Here is an 18875-nt window from a genome sequence, read left to right as displayed (position 1 = left end):
AAGATATAATTCCAATTCTCAAGGTACTTGCCAACTGGAGAAATAAGAAAGTAACACAAGGAAGCACGTGTCAGGGGCCTTATTTGAAAAACAAAAAAAAATTACTATGGGAGTGTATTAGAAGAGTACAAACATGGGTTGTTTCACTAAATTTTATGCTTTTTTTTTTTTTACTAAGACATTTCTTTTGAAGCTTTGATAACATAATGAATTCTATAAAAATGTTGGAAGCTGTCAAAGCCCAATGCATTCACGGAAGCAAAACTTATTTTTTGTACAATATAATGTCCTTCTCTCTGTATTCTTACTTTTGCCCTTTGATCTAGGGCACCATTCTTCAGGGAAATGTAGAGTACAAAAAAAATAATAATAATAATTAAAATAATAATAATAATAAAGTAAAAAAAATAAAAATGAGTTGATGCCCTTTCACTTTATTATACACACCTCTTGTTTTCATGCAAAAAATACCAGAATAACTTTTGACTCAGATCTGCTACCTGTTTTAAGACCAATATGTCCTGTTAATTAGAAGCAGATTAAGAGTCCCCTGAGCCACCCAGGTGCCCCTCCCCACAATGTTTAAAGCCTCTGCCTTCAGCTCAGGTCATGATCCCAGAGTCCTGGGTTCGAGTCCCACATTGGGCTCTCTGCTCGGCAGTGAGCCTGCTTCCTCCTCTCTCTCTGCCTACCTCTCTGCCTACTTGTGATCTTTGTCTGTCAAATAAATAATACAAATTAAAAAAAAAAAAAAAACATTGTGGGGAGGGGTGCCTGGGTGGCTCAGTAGTTTAAAGCCTCTGCCTTCAGCTTGGGTCATGGTCCTGGGGTTCTGGGATCGAGCCCCGCATCAGGCTCTCTGCTCGGTGTCCTCCTCCTCTCTGCCTCCTTATGATCTCTGTCTGTCAAATACATAAATAAAATCTTTTAAAAAAAATATTGTGGGGCAAAAAAAAAAAAAATCCCCTGAGCTTTCCTGTCATGGCATATTTCCAAAAAAGAATTTTAGGGCCAGCTTCCTCATACATATTTAGAAAAAAGTATTATTCTAGATTTTCTCCTTCCTTCTTTTTGAGGGTTATAATAACAGGATTCTGGAAAATTAATAATATGATCATTGTGTATCATTGCCATTTTTCTATAGTCAAATTTAGGAGAAGGCTGTCGTGTTCTCATCAGAGTCATATAATGCGTGAGTTGTGACTAAGTTCCATCTGGATGAGCAGCCAGCTTATCACAATCTTGGAAAAGCTTGCAGATTTTTCAAAAAAGCCCCCGGTATTTTTTTGCAAAACCCAGGGCTTTTCTAAGATTTGTTTTCTAAGGTTGGTTTGTCTCAAAACTTGTTTTTTTGGAGCCCATTACAAGACTTACAGTGTGCCAAAGAATCAGAATTAAGTTTATTTTTGTCAGGTGAGTTAGAAAACATGATGTCAACTAAAAGATACTTATTACCATAGAGCAATGCACACTTTCATAAAATTAGGAAAGTTTTCAGATTTTTTATATCTATGACAATTGTATTTCTCAAAAACTTTTATTTTTTTTTTTGGAATTGATTTTCAGTGAAAGATTGGAAACAATTCGGTATGTGAATCTCAATTTACAGTTAATATTTGTAGATTACTTATATATGTAGGGAAATCTATAATGAAGAAATAATTGACTCTGTCTGTAATAGAAATTAAATTTAATATTACAAAAACAATAAATCACATATTTAGTGGTAGACTTAATAATGCTTTGGCCATGCTAATCCTTCTCTGTATCATTCCAATTTTAGTATATGTGCTGCTGAAGTGAGCACAATAATACTTTGAATATAACTAACTGAATTAAAATACATAAAACTATACAATTTTCTTAGTAATAGGGCAAAATTTACCTAAATTTTGTCAACTTCAAATCTCATTAACTACTTGAAAGATGCAGTTTTTAGTTTTGAAGTGCATATATCACTTACCAAAACCACATCAATACTTCTCAATTCATGAATATAATCAAGTCTATGTTTTCAAGCATCTCCTCTCCACCACATATACCTACACACATGCAATATGATTCTATAATTTTTTTAGACTTTCTTTATACACCTTAATTTTGTAAAGACCTCAGAGTTAACTATGCCACTTTTTGAGCACCTATATAAAATTAGAAGACTTGGGTTTAAAAACTGATTCTATATTTTATTATTTTTGTGAATTTGACTATATTTTTTAATATTACTGGACTTCATGAATGCTATTTACAAAATAGTATATAACAAAATTAATTTCACATATCTTCATAGTCAAACAATATAATTCATGTTAAATAACATTATATTCTATAACTTATTACATGTATTTTTTATCTGTAAAATATTTATCTATTATGTGCATAGTATAGTGTAACACTCTGAAGTAAACAGAAAAGAAATTTGAAGTAGTGTAAAATATAACAAATCTTTATCAAAGAGTTGTAACCTATTTCAGCGAGAAACGACCATATCAAGCATTCAGGTAGTGACACAAATGAAAGCAAACAGCATACGATTGTGCTCCCTAACAGTGATAAACACCACAAAATGTTGCCAAAATTTAAAGGCCTGGGGACTCAATGTGGCATGAAACTATATGGGAGTACACAATAAAGGTGTTGATTTTGAATTGGACATCTAAAAAGATGGGTATGGTTGGAGCAGGAGCACTTTGATGGATAATAATAGTCAATGAATTAGATGAGTTAACAATACAGGGTCTCAAATAGCAATAAAAGCTGGGCTCTTATGTGGAAGGGAATGGGTCTCACTGTGGGCTTCCAAGCAGGACAAATTTCACAATGCAATGAGGCCCATCTAGGCAAATAAATTTGGTATGAGAATGCCGGGTGGATTTATAAGGAGATTCAGTGACAGAGAAAGAGAATATGAGTCTAGAATCCAGTTTCAATGGCTTTGGAAATCTAGCCCAAATTTCATTACTCAAAATTACCTATTTTTTTTTGTCTGAATGACAATCAATAAATTTAAATCCACATAAAACTTGACAAAATCTGAAAATAGTAGTAATCCTTACATAAACAGCTATTTACCTAAGGAGAAATGAATAAGTGCCTTTGTGGTTATGTACCTCAATGACTTATGATTATTAAATTTATAATGTGTCAAGAATTTGGCACCTAACTCCTTTAATGTCACTGAATTCTTCTAGGTTTGTGTTCCAGTGCTAGGGGTCTTTAAATAATAATAATAACAACAGCAGCAGTAGCAGCAGTAATAATAATTATTTAAATTAGAGCAGAGAGAGTTTATAGTCATTATTCTGGTGAATGAGAGATTTTTCTAAGTTTGAGAAGCAGGGCCAGGTTGTCTTCAATAATTCACCATGCCAAAAGAAGTTAAATAGCTGAGTTAAAGAGTATTAAATAGGGTGCCTGGGTGGCTCAGTGGGTTAAGCCGCTGCCTTCGGCTCAGGTCATGATCTCAGGGTCCTGGGATCGAGTCCCACATCGGGCTCTCTGCTCAGCAGGGAGCCTGCTTCCTCCTCTCTCTCTCTGCCTGCCTCTCTGCCTACTTGTGATCTCTCTCTGTCAAATAAATAAATAAAAAATCTTAAAAAAAAAAGAGTATTAAATAAAACTCCCAGATAGAAAGTTCTAACTTTTTGCAAGAGTAGGAAGAGGAAAAGAGGGAGAACAGAGAAGGAAAAACTTGGGAAAGAACCACTATCTGTGATCACCCAGTCATTTGCGTTAAGTGTGGAGTTCAAAACACAGTATATGGACATCCGATCTGGATTATAGCTTATCTAATCAAAAAAAATTTTTTTAACCCTTTGATAACTCTAATAAAAATGCTATCTTGAGGGTGTTAGAGAAAAATATTAATGTTTTACTATGAAAACAAAGCTGGTTACATTCTTTTTTTTTTTTTTTAAGATTTTATTTGTCAGAGAGAGAGAGAGAGAGAGAGAGCACAGGCAGACAGAATGGCAGACAGAGGCAGAGGGAGAAGCAGGCTCCCTGCCGAGCAAGGAGCCTGATGTGGGACTCGATCCCAGTACGCTGGGATCATGACCTGAGCCGAAGGCAGCCACTTAACCAACTGAGCCACCCAGGAGTCCCAGCTGGTTACATTCTTAATTTTGTCAAGTATTAATTGTGATTGTCAACTATCCATTATCTCCTGGATCCTCAGAGTACGTCATCATTATATGTAATCTTATGAAAGGATGCTTAAATTTTTATATCTTATTATGTGATACAGAATATGTCACGTTTTTAAAGAACATTAGCTTCTTAATAGTCTTCTTAATACTACTTAGTGTAGGTTCAGATTTGTTAATCTGGATTCTATGAATACACTTAAAGAAAGCTGAAAGGGAAAGACCCAGAATCTCATTGTCAATCAAGATGAATAGGTCTTACATGAAAACATCCTGATGATAGCCACACACAATATAATATTGAATTTAAAATCTCCTGGAAGATCACACTTTAGTTCTCTTACTAGAAACATACACAGGACTGAATATTTATTTATTATAATTCTGTGGTATTTAAGGAGAAAATTAGTATTTTTCCCTTTCCTGTCATGATTGGGGTTGGAAATGAAGGAATTATGGTAGCAGAAAAGTATGACTAAATATTTTATGATACATCTTTCGTTAGAAAATAGCAGAGGACCTGGACATAAGGATATAATATAATATAGTACAATGCAAGGTTTATTTCATCTCTTCTCAAACTGTAGTAGACAGAGAAGTCAACTGAGTCTGAAGTTAAAATGCAGATTCTGATTTAGTTAGTCTGGGGTGGAGATCTCTGAAACCCAGCTTCCAGGTGACCAAACTTTGATTTATAAAATTAGTGTTTTAAATACATTCTTTTTTAGCAGACGTGTACCTTTTTGGAAAGAAATTTTGTTCTAAACTGTAATTTTTCAAATGAAATATAAACCTCTTGAAAGCCAGACAGTTTTATATCTATTGTCAACCTAAAGAAAGGAGGGAAACTGAGGCAAACTTGAATGATCAGAAATTTTGTTGATTCGGGAATACCAGAGGAATTGGGATTCAGGAAGCACATGCTATAACAAGTTACATGCAAGTCCCTTGACAGTTTAGGGCAAGCTGTAGTTTTTGGTCAGGAGTGCAAAGAGGGAGCAGTCCAAAGAGAGTTGAAGCAGTTGGTTCAGTAGCTTGAGACTGGAAGAAATTCTTGGTAGATGTTCATTGGCCTGAATAAGTCTCAGTCTTCTATAAATCAGGCATTCAATGGAAATCAGTCCATTGGCTCTTAAGGTCTCTTCTCAGGACACATCATATGCATGAGATTCTCCATTTCATGACCTGCTCCCCATTTCAGATTGACTTTTTTTTTTTCACACTATGTATTCCTAGTCCTGCCTGAGAAGTGTTCAGTAAGAGTTTGTTTATGTATGTATGTATGTATGTATTTATTTTAAAGATTTTATTTATTTGACAGAGAGAAAGATCACAAGTGGTCAGAAAGGCAAGCAGAGAGAGAGGGGAAGCAGGTTCCCTGCTGAGCAGGGAGCCCGATGTGGGGCTCAATCCCAGGACCCTGAGATCATGACCTGAGCCGAAGGCAGAGGCTTAACCCACTGAGCCACACAGGCGCCCCTCAATAAGTATTTATGCCTAATAGTGGTATTGATAACTTCTGTACATAAAGTGCTTTAACTTCAAACCTGCAAAGCATGTAGTAATTGCTAGATTTCATTGTTCAAAAACATTTTAAGAATGATTACCTGTATATACCTTATTCTGAGTCTGAAAGATGATTTCTAACTCCTGGCTTGAGCAATTTTTGGCCATTTGACTTTGTAAAGGTTACCCAACTTCTCTGTATTTTGTTTTTCTCACATAAAATGGAGTTAGAAATTATGCTAGCCAAAGATTATTTCAAGGATTATGTGACACATTTATTACATGTTAAAACATGTGTCTTATGTATTAACATCTCCATGAATGCTAGCTATTTTGATTCTTTTAATTATTTTATATGTAGTAGGTACATATGCATGTATACTTATATTATTTTATAAGTATTTAAAATTTTTATAATAAGTAGATTTCTATTTTGTTTTAAATCTAACAATACAAACCTGTATTAATTTCTATAATTTAACTGGATCTGATGATACTTTACCTTGGTATACTCTTGTTTAAGAATATATAATAGTTGGGGGCGCCTGGGTGGCTCAGTGGGTTAAGCCGCTGCTTTCGGCTCCGGTCATGATCTCAGAGTCCTGGGATCGAGTCCCGCATCGGGCTCTCTGCTCGCAGGGAGCCTGCTTCCCCCTCTCTCTCTGCCTGCCTCTCTGCCTACTTGTGATTTCTCTCTGTCAAATAAATAAATAAAATCTTTAAAAAAAAAAAAAAGAATATATAATACTTAAGAAAATACAATGAAATGTAATACTTAAACTGTAATTCAGTACTTGGTATGCTATTCATGAACAGCAGTACTGACATTCTATTGTTCATAATATCAGCTGAACATTCTCTAAGTTATACCCTTTATTTATCTGAGCAGCAGGTATTACTAGAACTGATAAAGTACAGCTTCCTCATGATTAACTTATATACAGTACAGCATTCACATTCTTACAGCCATGATTCTTTATATAATTGTATCTATTAAAGCGTATATAAATAATGTTACCATTTAATTACTCCAACAAGGAAAAATACCAGTTAAAAATTTTCAGAATTAAAAAAGGAGAGACACTGGAAGAAATTTCCTTCTAAGCTACCTTTATTTTTTACTTTTACAATATGAACTTAAAGGATCAATGAAACACACCAGTGCATAGAAAAACTGGAGTAATCTTTGTTGACAACGTAGGATTGAAAAGTTTATATAATTTAACTTTGGAATGTACTGTAGCCTGTTAACCCTAGATTCTTGTTCTTCTAAAAAAATATCTAGTTCTTCATGTCACAAATATTATTAGTACCTGATAGATTTGAAGAGCTAAATGTGAAACCATCTATAACAGAAAACAGAATAAAAAACTCTGTTAAGTAAAGACATCCTCTCAGAGCACATATATTTATCTTTTAATTTAGCCTTGAACATCTAAGGTTTCTTGGACATGGCAAATTTAAACAGGATTCCCATTGCATTATAAAAACCCGAAACTCCCAGCCCTACACTTACATAATTTCTTTCAATGTAAACTATTTAGGAATATGATGGTTTTATTTTTTTTAAAGGATGATTTTAAATCTTTGGTTGGTATCCATATTTTTTTTCCTGCATGTTTCTGTGTTTGTTGTTAACAGTTGGTAACAGGATGTGTTTACTCATTATACTCAAAGAAAATATGAAAGTTGAGCAAAACCACCATATATCAATTATAATGACCAAATAAAGATAGGATAATTCTTAGTTTAGGAATTTTTAAACTGTGATGGGTTATATTTGTTAAGGATTTTCCATGTCTGTGGGTGTGTTTGCAAATTGTTATTTGACTTATTCATTGGGTACTTGGATAGTGTAGAGAGCAAAATGGGGTCTCTCATACCGAGCAGGGACATGACAAGCAATGATGCAAGCAGTTAAGGTACTGCAGCTAGGAGACATCACAGGGACCAACATCAACTGACAGCCCCTCACCAGAACTGATAACAAGCAGAACCAGAAAAGATCTGCAGAGACCCAAAACCGATTAAACCCTTTAAAGAGGGTAAGGATTTTAGTAGCAAATTGATTCTTCAGACCTGACCCCTCTATGTCTGACCACTTCAAAAAGGCAACTGCTGCTGAAGGCTCCACCCATTGATCTCCATGATCTCTGAACAGAACCAAGATCCTTCACAACTTGAACATCAGAAGCAGTAAGTGCCGAGAGCTGACCTGGACCAGACCCAGGCCTTATCTCAACTGCACGCCCACAGACTGACTTGGCATTTGGTTGGTTAACTTCCTGCACCCTTCTGTTCTCTTCTTTGTTGTGTGGCTTGTGTTCTGTCCTGCTCTCTGTGCTGTGTAAGAAGCCAACTTTGATCACATGATGCAATGTCACTGAGTTTGAAATCCTGAACCTGCTTTATAATTGTGATTTACTTTGCTTTATGATTGCATAAAGCTGACATCATGGAAAGATACACCTCATGCATGTGCCTTCATAGCATGCTCTTGACCAAGGGATTGTTTGGGAATCTGGTTTGTGTGTGTGTGTTTCTCTGTGTGTTTCCTGTTTGTTTGGATAATTTTTTTTTTAAGATTTTATTTATTGATTTGACAGATAGAGGCAAAGAGGCAGGCAGAGAGAGAAAGGAAGAAGCAGGCTTCCTGCCGAGCAGAGAGCCCGATGCAGGGCTCAATCCCAGGACCCTGAGATCATGACCTGAGCTGAAGGCAGAGGCTTCTGCTCATGCAGGCATCCAGTTTGGATAATTTATTGATAAGTAAATTGACTTTTTTCAAAGAAGCCAAGTGAAATTCTGCAAAATCATTTTCTTTTTTTTAATGAAAATTTAACTATTGGTTAAAATGATAAGAATATGTATGTATTTGCATTTATACTCTTGCTCAGGGCCCACAAATAATAGCAATTAGACTGTATCTATGTCCTTCTGGTCAAAGCTGATTCTTAGGGCAGGTTTGTTTCAAGGGGGTCTGAGATTCTGCCTTAGGAAGAAAAGCTGCTATCTCCCTCTGTCTCATTCTCTAGTGCAGGCCGTGGAGGTTGAGAAGGGAAAATTCAGGAGTCAGCCTGTCTTCTCTTCATACACTGCCTCCTCTGTACTAAGGATGAAAGAAGAGTTAATATGCAACTCTCAGAGGCTGCCAACCCCTGGTCTAGAAAACAGGGTCTGTTTAGAGAGCTTTCCCTGTATAGGACCTCATATGGTTGCTACTTGATCAAATAGTGAGGAAAGCTGAGAAAAAGGCTATAAACAGGAATTCATTTGGAAAAAAAGAGTGAAGAGCCTTGTGGGATACAGAAAATATTAGCATACTTTATTTTTCCTGTTACTGGGGAGACCTTGGATAGAGCTTCCAGTCATGAATTCAACTTCAGGATCCTTGAAACCTGGGTGTATGGAAATGGAGAAGGCTGGCTTTTGACGGGTATTAGTAAAGTTTGGGGTATAAATCTGAAGATATCTTATTTCATTAGTCAGTATTTTCCAGAGAAACAGATGAGTTGGATTTATGTAAATATATAAGGAAATTTGTCACGAGGTTTAGAAGTCTCTTGATTTGCTATTTCCAAGATGGAGACCCAGAAAAGTCAGTGAAATTCAGTCTGAGTTCGAAGGTCTGAAAACCAGAGGAGTCAAAGCTGTGAATTCCAGAAAAAGTGAAATAAGATGTCTTAGTTCAACAGTAAAGTGGGGATAAAAGGGGACGAATTTCTGCTTCATTTACTTTTATTTCTATTCAGTCCTTCAAAGGATTGAATGGTGGCCACCACATTGAGTAGAACAAGCTACCTACTAAATCCACCAATTTGGATGCTAATTTCATCCCAAAAAACCTTCACAGTCACATCCGGGAATAATGTTTAATCTGGAAACTCCGCAGGCACTCGAACTGACACATAAAATTACATCTCACTAATTTACCTTGACAAGAGCCTAAACTTTTTAGTAGATTATAAAGAATGCCACTAGGAGGAAAAAGTGTTATAGGCCTAATTTCAGACTCAGCAAAAAAGATATTTAGTAGATCAAAATGCTGCTTCTTCCTGAGAATAATTATGTGTTCCCATATGAGGGGTGAATATTTGTGATCTAGCAATTGCAGGCTGGGGTAGAATATTTTCTGATTTGGTATGTGGGGAACTTTCAAATATTTAAGGGCACTCATCTTTTCCACTGAGTAACCTGTTCTTATGAGGATCATAAAAACCTTGAGAAATATAAAGTTTTCTTTTTTTTTTAAATTTTATTCATTGATTGTCTCATTTTTTAAGCCCTTCTAATAAATTTGAGCTCTCATTTTATGCCCATTACACTGGAAACTCAAGTTTTCCTAAAAGCTGATTTTGTGTAATATATTCACAGTCAACTAGACTAGACAGTCATTTAGATATTTTGTATTAATTTAATATAAATTAGTTGTTGAACCTGTAGGCTGTGAATTCAGACAGGCTGGTTCAAATCATAACTCAGCTACTTAGCCAGCATAAAAAGTTATTAAACATTATTAGATATTAAGGAAATACAGTTTAAAATGTAATTAGGATACTATACCACAACTGCTAGAATTATTCAGACATTTTTGGGAAAAAAAAATTGAAAGGATATGCACCAATTGAGTTTCCTAAACATTTCCTTATAAAAGTATAGAATGAAATAACTAGTCTGAAAATTGTCTGATAGAATCTTCTAAAATTGTATCCTATTTTCCTTACAATTTATATTATCACCACATTTATTTATATATAATTCATTTAAATGAGCTCTCATGTAAACCACAATTTTTGTTAATTATTTGTTGTTATTGTTGTTGTTAATTATGTTTTATCACCATGAATATTTTATCTGAGATCATCTTCTTTTTAACTTATATATAACTGTAGGTATAACAAAAATTACTACTATCAACAGTGATCTAAGAGATTTTATATACTTAGTGCTCTTGAAAAAATTGCATCAATCAGAGAACACAAATTTTCATATCATTCTATCAACATTAACTTTTTAATTGGGCAAAAGATTAAGTTACTTACAGAAGACAGAACAGCACCTATTGTTATAAAACATAAAAACATATTAAACACAGAATTGTATATATTGGCTATTAAAATACACTTATTTCAAATTTCAATCTGTTTTACAATGGACAAGTGTATGGTTTTAAATAACAAATATGAAATAGAGGCAACTACATGTTGAATGTATTTATTTACATTGTTCTAACAAAAACATGCTTTCCAGATTCATAAACAAGATTTAGAATGCTCAGAATCTAGTTTTAAGAATAACGATCTTTATATCCTGAGAATACTCAAAATTCTGGGGCAATTTCAAAGAAAGAATAGTTTATTATTAGAGATAGAAAGATTAAAGTTCTACAATAGTGTTTTTGATTTTAAAAAGTTGGTGTTTAAGTTTTAAGGTGAATAGAGCTCACTTACTTGGTTCAATCAATGATTTTAATCAAGTTTCTTTTTTGAAGGTCTATAGAGAGTTTGCTTGTATTTTTGTCTGCTCCCTAGAAAAATATTCAATGTGATTAGATAATTCTACTAATTTAGTACATTTTTCTGGGTATTTTTTTCGAAGTAATTTGTATTTGGATAAAATCTGTACATTTCCAAGCCGAAACTAGAGTCTCGAAATTTATTTCTAATTAGAATTATAAAAGCGAATAACTGCGGCATAAAAGGAACATAAGTTTCAAAATATTTTTAAAAGCAATGTTATAGAGACTTATGAAAAGGAAGCCTAAAAAAAGGATGTATCTGAACTATTAAATTTCTAAGTGAATATTGTAGGATATTCTGAGGGCAGTAAGTACCTAATTGATTTTCCCAGTTCAGCCTTAAAAAGAGCCTTGGGGCTAGTTTGCTCTTGTAGTCTTGCTTTATGGACCTAAGAGTAAGTGTGTAAAGTATCACATATTCCAAAGAATTCAAGTCATAAAATGACTCTCAGATAAAGAAATAAGTATAGTATTTCATGCCTTAAAGACATGATGTTAAAAAGAAAAGTACTCAGTGTAAAAATTATTTTTAAACAGTTTATTTTAACATACACAATTTGAAACTAGAAAAGTGAAAGTTATAGTATGTGTTGGAGGCGGAGTTCCTGGGGAAACAGGTTATAAGAGATTATTGCACAGGAAGTTACTTGGGCTTTGCGCTCAGGATCAAGACCTATCAGGAAAGGGGAGAACTGATATTGGGCAGAAAATGAAGGTGGGATGAAGTAGTCTCAACAAAGGCTTCGCTTGACCCTACATAGAATTCTGGAGTTAGGATGGCCCATTTCTGTGTTGCCTTGTGGAGCCAAGGGACCAGCCTTTATATCGCTGAGTAAAGTAGTCATGAGATTGGGCTGCCTTCAGAAAGGGGCATGATTTGAGTGAAGCATCCCTTTTCAGCTGAGGGCATTCTTGAAAAAGGCTGGCCATTGAGTTATGTGACCCAGCAACTGGGAGGAGTGTCACTCTATTTTGAAGAAAATTTGTGGAGTCATTGGAGAATACTCCACATTAACTGACACTTATTATGTTCTACGGTCCCTCTCTGTGCTGAATGCTTAGTATGTATATTTCATTTTATGCTTAAGATATTTCTTAGCCCATTTCTGAAGCATGGAAAATAAATAAACTTACCTAAACTACCAGTAAATGGGTAGTTCATCTAAAATATGAGAGCTTCCGTTAAAAATCAACATTTTATTTGTAAGAATGTTTCTATTAGTGGATTCAGAAAACATTTTTTCATCAGATTCTAATTTCTGTTGTTCTTATTTGTAGGAATGTAGATGCAGATTTCATACAAAATAAATCATTATATTTTGAGTGTATTTTCCCTGCCCATAATACTTGAATTCATTCCATACTTGCATGTATTTTCGTATCTTCCTGTATGTCTTTCTTTTCAAGTGTGTAAGTTTTTATACACAATATTCTAGGACATATCAATCGGAAATAGGTCTAATATTGACATTCTAACTTCAGTGTGAGCCAAAATTTAAACAATGATGGCAATGTGTGTGTATGTGCATGTGTGTTTGTGTGTGTTTTGTTTTGTTGCATATACAGAGTCAACAGATACTTGTAAAATCCTGAGTCCAAACCAGAGAACGTTGGGTGATATAATAGCCTGTGTATGATTAGGAGACCCTGGAGACTTTGATTTGAATTTTAGGCTTATTTTAATCAACTCTCTTGAATTCATTTAATTTCCTTAACTGTAAGCCAGGAGTAATACTATTTTCTTTATGACTTCAAATTTTTATTCCAAAGTAATAGTAAATATAGGTAAAAGTGTAAAAAAAACCCTGCAAATTATTTAAATATATTTAAGTAAAATTATTAATATTGCAATTATTAAATTAGTTAAAATATTTTTTAAAGACTTTATTTATTTATTTGACAGAGAGACAGATCACAAGTAGGCAGAGAGGCAGGCAGAGAGAGAGAGAGGGGAAGCAGGTTCCCTGCTAAGTAGAGAGCCCCATGTGGGGCTCGATCCCAGGACCCTGGGATCATGACCTGAACCAAAGGCAGAGGCTTTAATCCACTGAGCCACCCAGCACCCCAAGTTAAAATATTTTTTAATTTATTTCTTTGTCTAAGCTTTTTCTAAAGACTGATCAGGTCACATCAGCACAAGTTATCTGGAGTCAAGCTTTTACCACCCTTTCTATGTGAACATGTACTCTCCTGGTCCACTTAAGTCTTGGCCACTCACAGTGCTGGATTTATACACTTTACAATTTTACATCTTATTTGTTACCTATTTTCTATGGACATTTATGTTTACAGCTTGTACTTTAGATTCATTAACTCATCCAACTTATATCTTAGATTCCAGAAAAAAATGTTCTTCCCCAAAGTATGAATGCCCTCTACAAAATTATATTTACAGGGCTGCCTGGGTGACTTAGTCATTAAGCGTCTGCCTTTGGCTCAGCTCATGATCCCAGGGTCCTGAGATCCACCATGGCATCTGGCTCCCTGCTCAGTGGGAAACCTGCTTCTCCCTCTCCCATTCCCCCTGCTCCTGTTCCTTCTCTCACTGTCTCTGTGTAATAAGTAAATTTAAAAATCTTTAAAAAATTATACTTACTAAACATCAATTTAAAATTTTGTTACTGGTTTTTATAATGAGTTCATAAGCTCATTTAAAAATGTCTTCAGCATTAATTAAATTGCAAATGTTGACAATGGATATATTTCAATATTTGGTTATTATTTTCAAACTTTACATAGAGAACTTGGTGGGGCCTTTCTGATTTAGTTATGGAAAAAAAACAATTAGCATGTGATTATTCAAAATGCTTCATTTTAATAATAGGAACTTTATCATTTTTAATGACATTTTAATTATGTCTCAATCTGGATTTTGGCTTAAAATGTTCAAGTCTGTTTTTTTGTTAAATACTTTGCTATATAATGTCTATTCCTAGGAGTTTTGAAAGAATTATCCCTATGACTTTTTTACTGTTTCATGATTCTTAACTCCTACATCTGCATTTAGTTTGTTCTCTTATACCTTTTAAATTCTTGTTTTAAATTATCTAACTTAGAAGGTAGAAATAGGGAAAGAAAAAGAAAGGAGAGATGAACAAGAGAAGAAAGAATAGAAGGAAAAAAGGGAACAAGAAAGGAAGGAAGAAAGATGTGCTTTATTTGTTTCTTTGTTTAATTTGGAGAAAAGTCAGTTACTTTTAAATTTTTAATTTTTTTTGTAGCTTTGTTTTTATTTAAATTCTATTTAGTTAACATATAGAGTAATATTGGTTTCAGGAGTAGAATTTAGTGATTCATCACTTATATACAATACCCAGCACTCATTACAGCAGGTGCCCTCCTTAATACCATCCCCCATTTAGCCCATTCTCACCCCACTCACCTCCCCTCTATCAACTCTCAATTTGCTCTCTATAGTTAACAGTCTGTTTTATGGTTTGCCTCTCTCTTTCCCACCCCCATGTTCATCTGTTTCATATCTTAAATTCCAGATATGAGAGAAATCATATGGTATTTGTCTTTCTCTGACTGACTCATTTTGCTTAGCATAATACTCTCTGGCTCTATCCACATCGTTACAAGATTTCATTCTTTTTGATGGCTGAGTAATATTCTATTCTGTATATATACCACATCTTTATCCATTCATGAGTTAAATGGGCATTTGGGGTTTTTCCATGATTTGGCTATTGTTGATAATACTGCAATAAGTGTCAGGATGCATATATCCCACTGAATTCGTTTTTTTTTTTTATGCTCTGGGTGAATAGCAAGTTGTGCAATTGTTTGGTCATAGGGTAGCTCTATTTTTAGCTTTTTGAGGAAACTCCATATTATTTTCTACAGTGGCTGCACCAGTTTGCATTCCTATCAAGAATGTAAGAGAGGTTCCCTTTCTCTGCATCCTCACCAACATCTGTTATCTCCTATGTTGTTAATTTTAGCCATTCTAACACATGTGAGGTGGTATCTCATTGTAGTTTTGATTTGTATTTCCTTGGTGAGTGATATTGAGGATCTTTTCATGTGTCTGTTAGCCATATGTATGTCTTTGGAAAAATGTCTATTCATATCCTCTGCCCATTTTTTAACTGGATTAGTTGTTTTGTGGATGTTGAGTTTTATAGTTCTTTATATATTTTTTGGTAGTAACCCTTTATCAGATATGTCATTTGTAAATATCTTCTCCTATTCCATAATTAGCCTTTTAGTTTTATTGATTGTTTCCTTTGCTGTGCAGAAGCTGTTTATCTTACTGAAATCCCAATAATTCATTTTTACCTTTGTTTCCCTTGCCTCAAGCAACATATCTAGCAAGAAATTACTATGATCAATATCCAAGTGGCTACTGCCCATGTTGTCTTGTAGGATGTTGAAGGGTTCCTGTCTCACATATAGGTCTTTCATTCATTTTGTATTTATTTTTGTCTGTGGTGTAAGAAAGTGGTCCTGTTTCATTCTTTTGCATGTTTCTGTCCAGTTTTCCCTACACTATTTATTGAAGAGACTCTCTTTTCCATTTGATATTCTATCCTGCTTTGTCAAAGATTAGTTGACCATATAGTTGTGTGTTCATTTTTGGGTTTTCTATTCTGTTCCATTGAACTATGTGTCTGTTTTTGTGCCATACTATACTGTTTTGATCACTACAGCTTTGTAATATAACTTGACATCTGGAATCATGATGCTTCCAGTTTTGCTTTTCTTTTTCAAGATTGTTTTGGCTATTTAGGGTCCTTTGTAGTTTCATACAAGCTTTAGGATTGCTTGTTCCAGTTCTGTAAAAAACACTTGGTATGTTGATAGGGATTGCACTAAATGCATAGATTGCTTTGGGTAGTATGAGCATTTTAAAAATATTTTTTCCTCTTGGAACACAAATAATAAAATAAAATTTAAAAAATGTTTCTCTAATCTATGAACATGTTTTTTTCCATTTCTTTGTGTCATTTTCAATTTCTTTCATTATGTTTTATAGATTTAAGCATATAGATCTTTTACCTCTTTGGTTAGGTTTGTTCCTAGGTATCTTATGGTTTTTGGTGCAATTGTAAATGTTATTTGGTCATATTGTAGATTGGATTGATTTCTTGATTTCTCTTTCTGTTGCTTCATTATTGGTGTATAGAAATGCAACAGATTTCTGTACATTGATTTTTTATCCTGGACTTTACTGAATTTGTATATCAGTTCTAATAATTTTTTGGTGATGTGAGGTCTTTTGAGTTTTCTACATAGAGTATCATGTCATCTGCAGATAATGAAAGTTTGACTTCTTCCTTGTCTATTTGGATGCCTTTTATTTCTTTCCGTAGTCTGATTGTTGAGGATAGGACTTCCAAGACTATGTTAAAGAGCAGTACGTCCCTGTCTTATTCCTGACCTTAGGAGAAAATCTCTCAGGTTTTTCCCATTGAAGATCATATTAGCTGTGGATCTTTTGTATGTGGCCTTTGGGATGTTGATGTATGTTCTCCCTTCCCCTACTTAGAGAGTTTTTTTCAAGAATAGATGCCGTATTTTGTCAAATGATTTTTCTACCTCTATTGAGATTATATAATTCTTTTTTTTAAGATTTAATTTATTTATTTGACAGAGAGAGATCACAAGCAGGCAGAGAGGCAGGCAGAGAGAGAGGGGAAGCAGGCTCCCCGCTGAGCAGAGAGCCCGAGGCGGGGCTCGATCCCAGGACCCCAAGACCATGACCTGAGCTGAAAGCAGAGGCTCAACCCACTGAGCAACCCAGGCGCCCTGGGATCATATAATTCTTATCCTTTTTTTTTTTTCTTAACGTGAATTGATTTGCAAATATTGAACTACCCTTGCAATCCAGGAATAGATCCCACTTGATCATGGTGGGTGATTCTTTTAATGTTTGTTGGATTCAATTTGCTAATATTTTGTTGAGATTTTTTTTTCCCTTTTTGATAAGTCTGGCTAAGGGTTTATCAATTTTGTTAATTTTTTTCAAAGAAGCGGCTTCTAGTTTCATTATCCATTCTACTGGGTTTTGTGTGTTTGTTTCTATATCATTTATTTCTGTTCTAATCTTTATTATTTCCCTTCTTCTGCTGATTTTAGGCTTCATTTATTGTTCTTTTTCTAGCTCCTTTAAGTGTAAGGTTATGTTGCATATATGATTATTTTCTTGCTTCCTGAAGCAGGGCTGTATTGTCATATACTTCCCACATATGACCACTTTGCTGCATCCCAAACAAAAGTTTTGGGTAATTGTGTGTTTATTTCATTTGTTTCTATATATATTTTTTTAAATTTTCTTCTTCAGTTTCTGGTTGACCCATTTATTCTTTAGTAGGATATTCTATAATGTCCATGTATTTGTGATCTTTCTTTCTTTTTTTTCTTTTCTTTTTTTTTTCTTGTGGTTGACTTCAAGTTTCTTAGTGTAGCAGTCAGCAAAATGTTTGCTTTATGTATGATCTCAATCTTTCTGTACCTGTTAAGGCTTAATTAGGATGTGATCTAGTCTGCAGAAGGTCCTATATGCCCATGAGAAGAATGTGTATTCCGCTGCTTTAGCATGAAATAGTCTAAATATACCTGTTAGGTCCACCTGGTCCTGTGTGTCATTCAGAGCCATTGTTTCCTTATTAATTTTCTGTTTAGATGATTTGTCCATTGTTGTAAGTGTGGTGTTAAAGTGCCCTACTATTTTGTATTATTATCAATAAGATCCTTTATGTTTATTTTTAATCATTTTATGCATTGGGGTTCTCCCAAGTTGAGGGCAATAAATATTTATAATTGTTAGATGTTCTTGTTGGATAGACCCTTTTATTATAATATGATACCCTTCTTCATCCCTTGTTACACTCTTTGGTTTAAAAACTAGTTTAAAATCTAGTTAAAATATTGCTACTCTGGCTTTCTTTTGACATCCATTTGCCTGCTAAATTGTTCTTCATCTCCTCACTTTCAATCTGCAGGTGTCTTTAGGTCTAAAATGAGTCCCTTGGGAGTGCCCGGATGGTTCAGTTGTTTGTGTCTTCAGCTCAGGTCATAATCTCAGGGTCCGGGGATTTAGCCCCCTATCACACACACACACACTCCCTGTTAAGCTCCCTGCTCAACGGAGATCTGCTTCTCCCTCTCTTTCTGCCCCTCCCCCTGCTAGTCTTCACACTCTATCTCTCAAATAAATAAAATCTAAAAAAATTTTTTAAAAAAAGTGTGTCTCTTATAGGCAGCATACAGATACTTTTTTTTTTTTAATCTATCTTGACATCTTATGTCTTTTGATTGGAGCTTTTATTTATTACATTCAGACTAATTCTTGATAGATATGAACTTAGTGACATTTTATTAGTTATTTTATCATTGTTTCTGGAGATTTTTTTTCCTGTTCCTTTTTAGTCTTTGTTGCTTTGGTCCTTCTTTCCATTCAAAGAATCCCCTTTAATATTTCTTGCAGGGTTGATTTAGTTGTCACAAACTCCTTTGGTTTTTGCTTGCCTGGGAAACGATCTCTCCTATTCTGAATGACAGGCTCGTTGGATCGAATATTCTTGCATATTTTTCCCATTCAGCATGTTGAATATATCATTCCACTCTTTTCAGGCTTACCAAATTTCTGTAGACAGACCTGCCCCAAACTTACTTGTCTTCCCTTGTAATTTGGGGTATCTCTTGTCTTGTTGCTCTAGGATTTTTTCTTCTATATCTCTATATTTTGAAAATTTAACTAT

At 34.4% G+C, this 18875-nt stretch overlaps 1 non-coding gene across 1 annotated transcript; it reads right to left on the bottom strand.

Annotated features, from left to right (window-relative positions):
- Positions 1-1698: 1698 nt before the first annotated feature.
- On the bottom strand, positions 1699-1807 carry LOC122890759. The gene has a single exon (XR_006381184.1). It is a non-coding gene; the product is annotated as a U6 spliceosomal RNA (small nuclear RNA).
- Positions 1808-18875: the final 17068 nt, after the last annotated feature.

This window comes from Neovison vison, chromosome 11 (assembly GCF_020171115.1).
Source record: "Neovison vison isolate M4711 chromosome 11, ASM_NN_V1, whole genome shotgun sequence".
Taxonomy (NCBI): domain Eukaryota; kingdom Metazoa; phylum Chordata; class Mammalia; order Carnivora; family Mustelidae; genus Neogale; species Neogale vison.
Note: the sequence above shows the minus strand (reverse complement) of the source record. Positions and strands in the feature narration are given on the sequence as shown.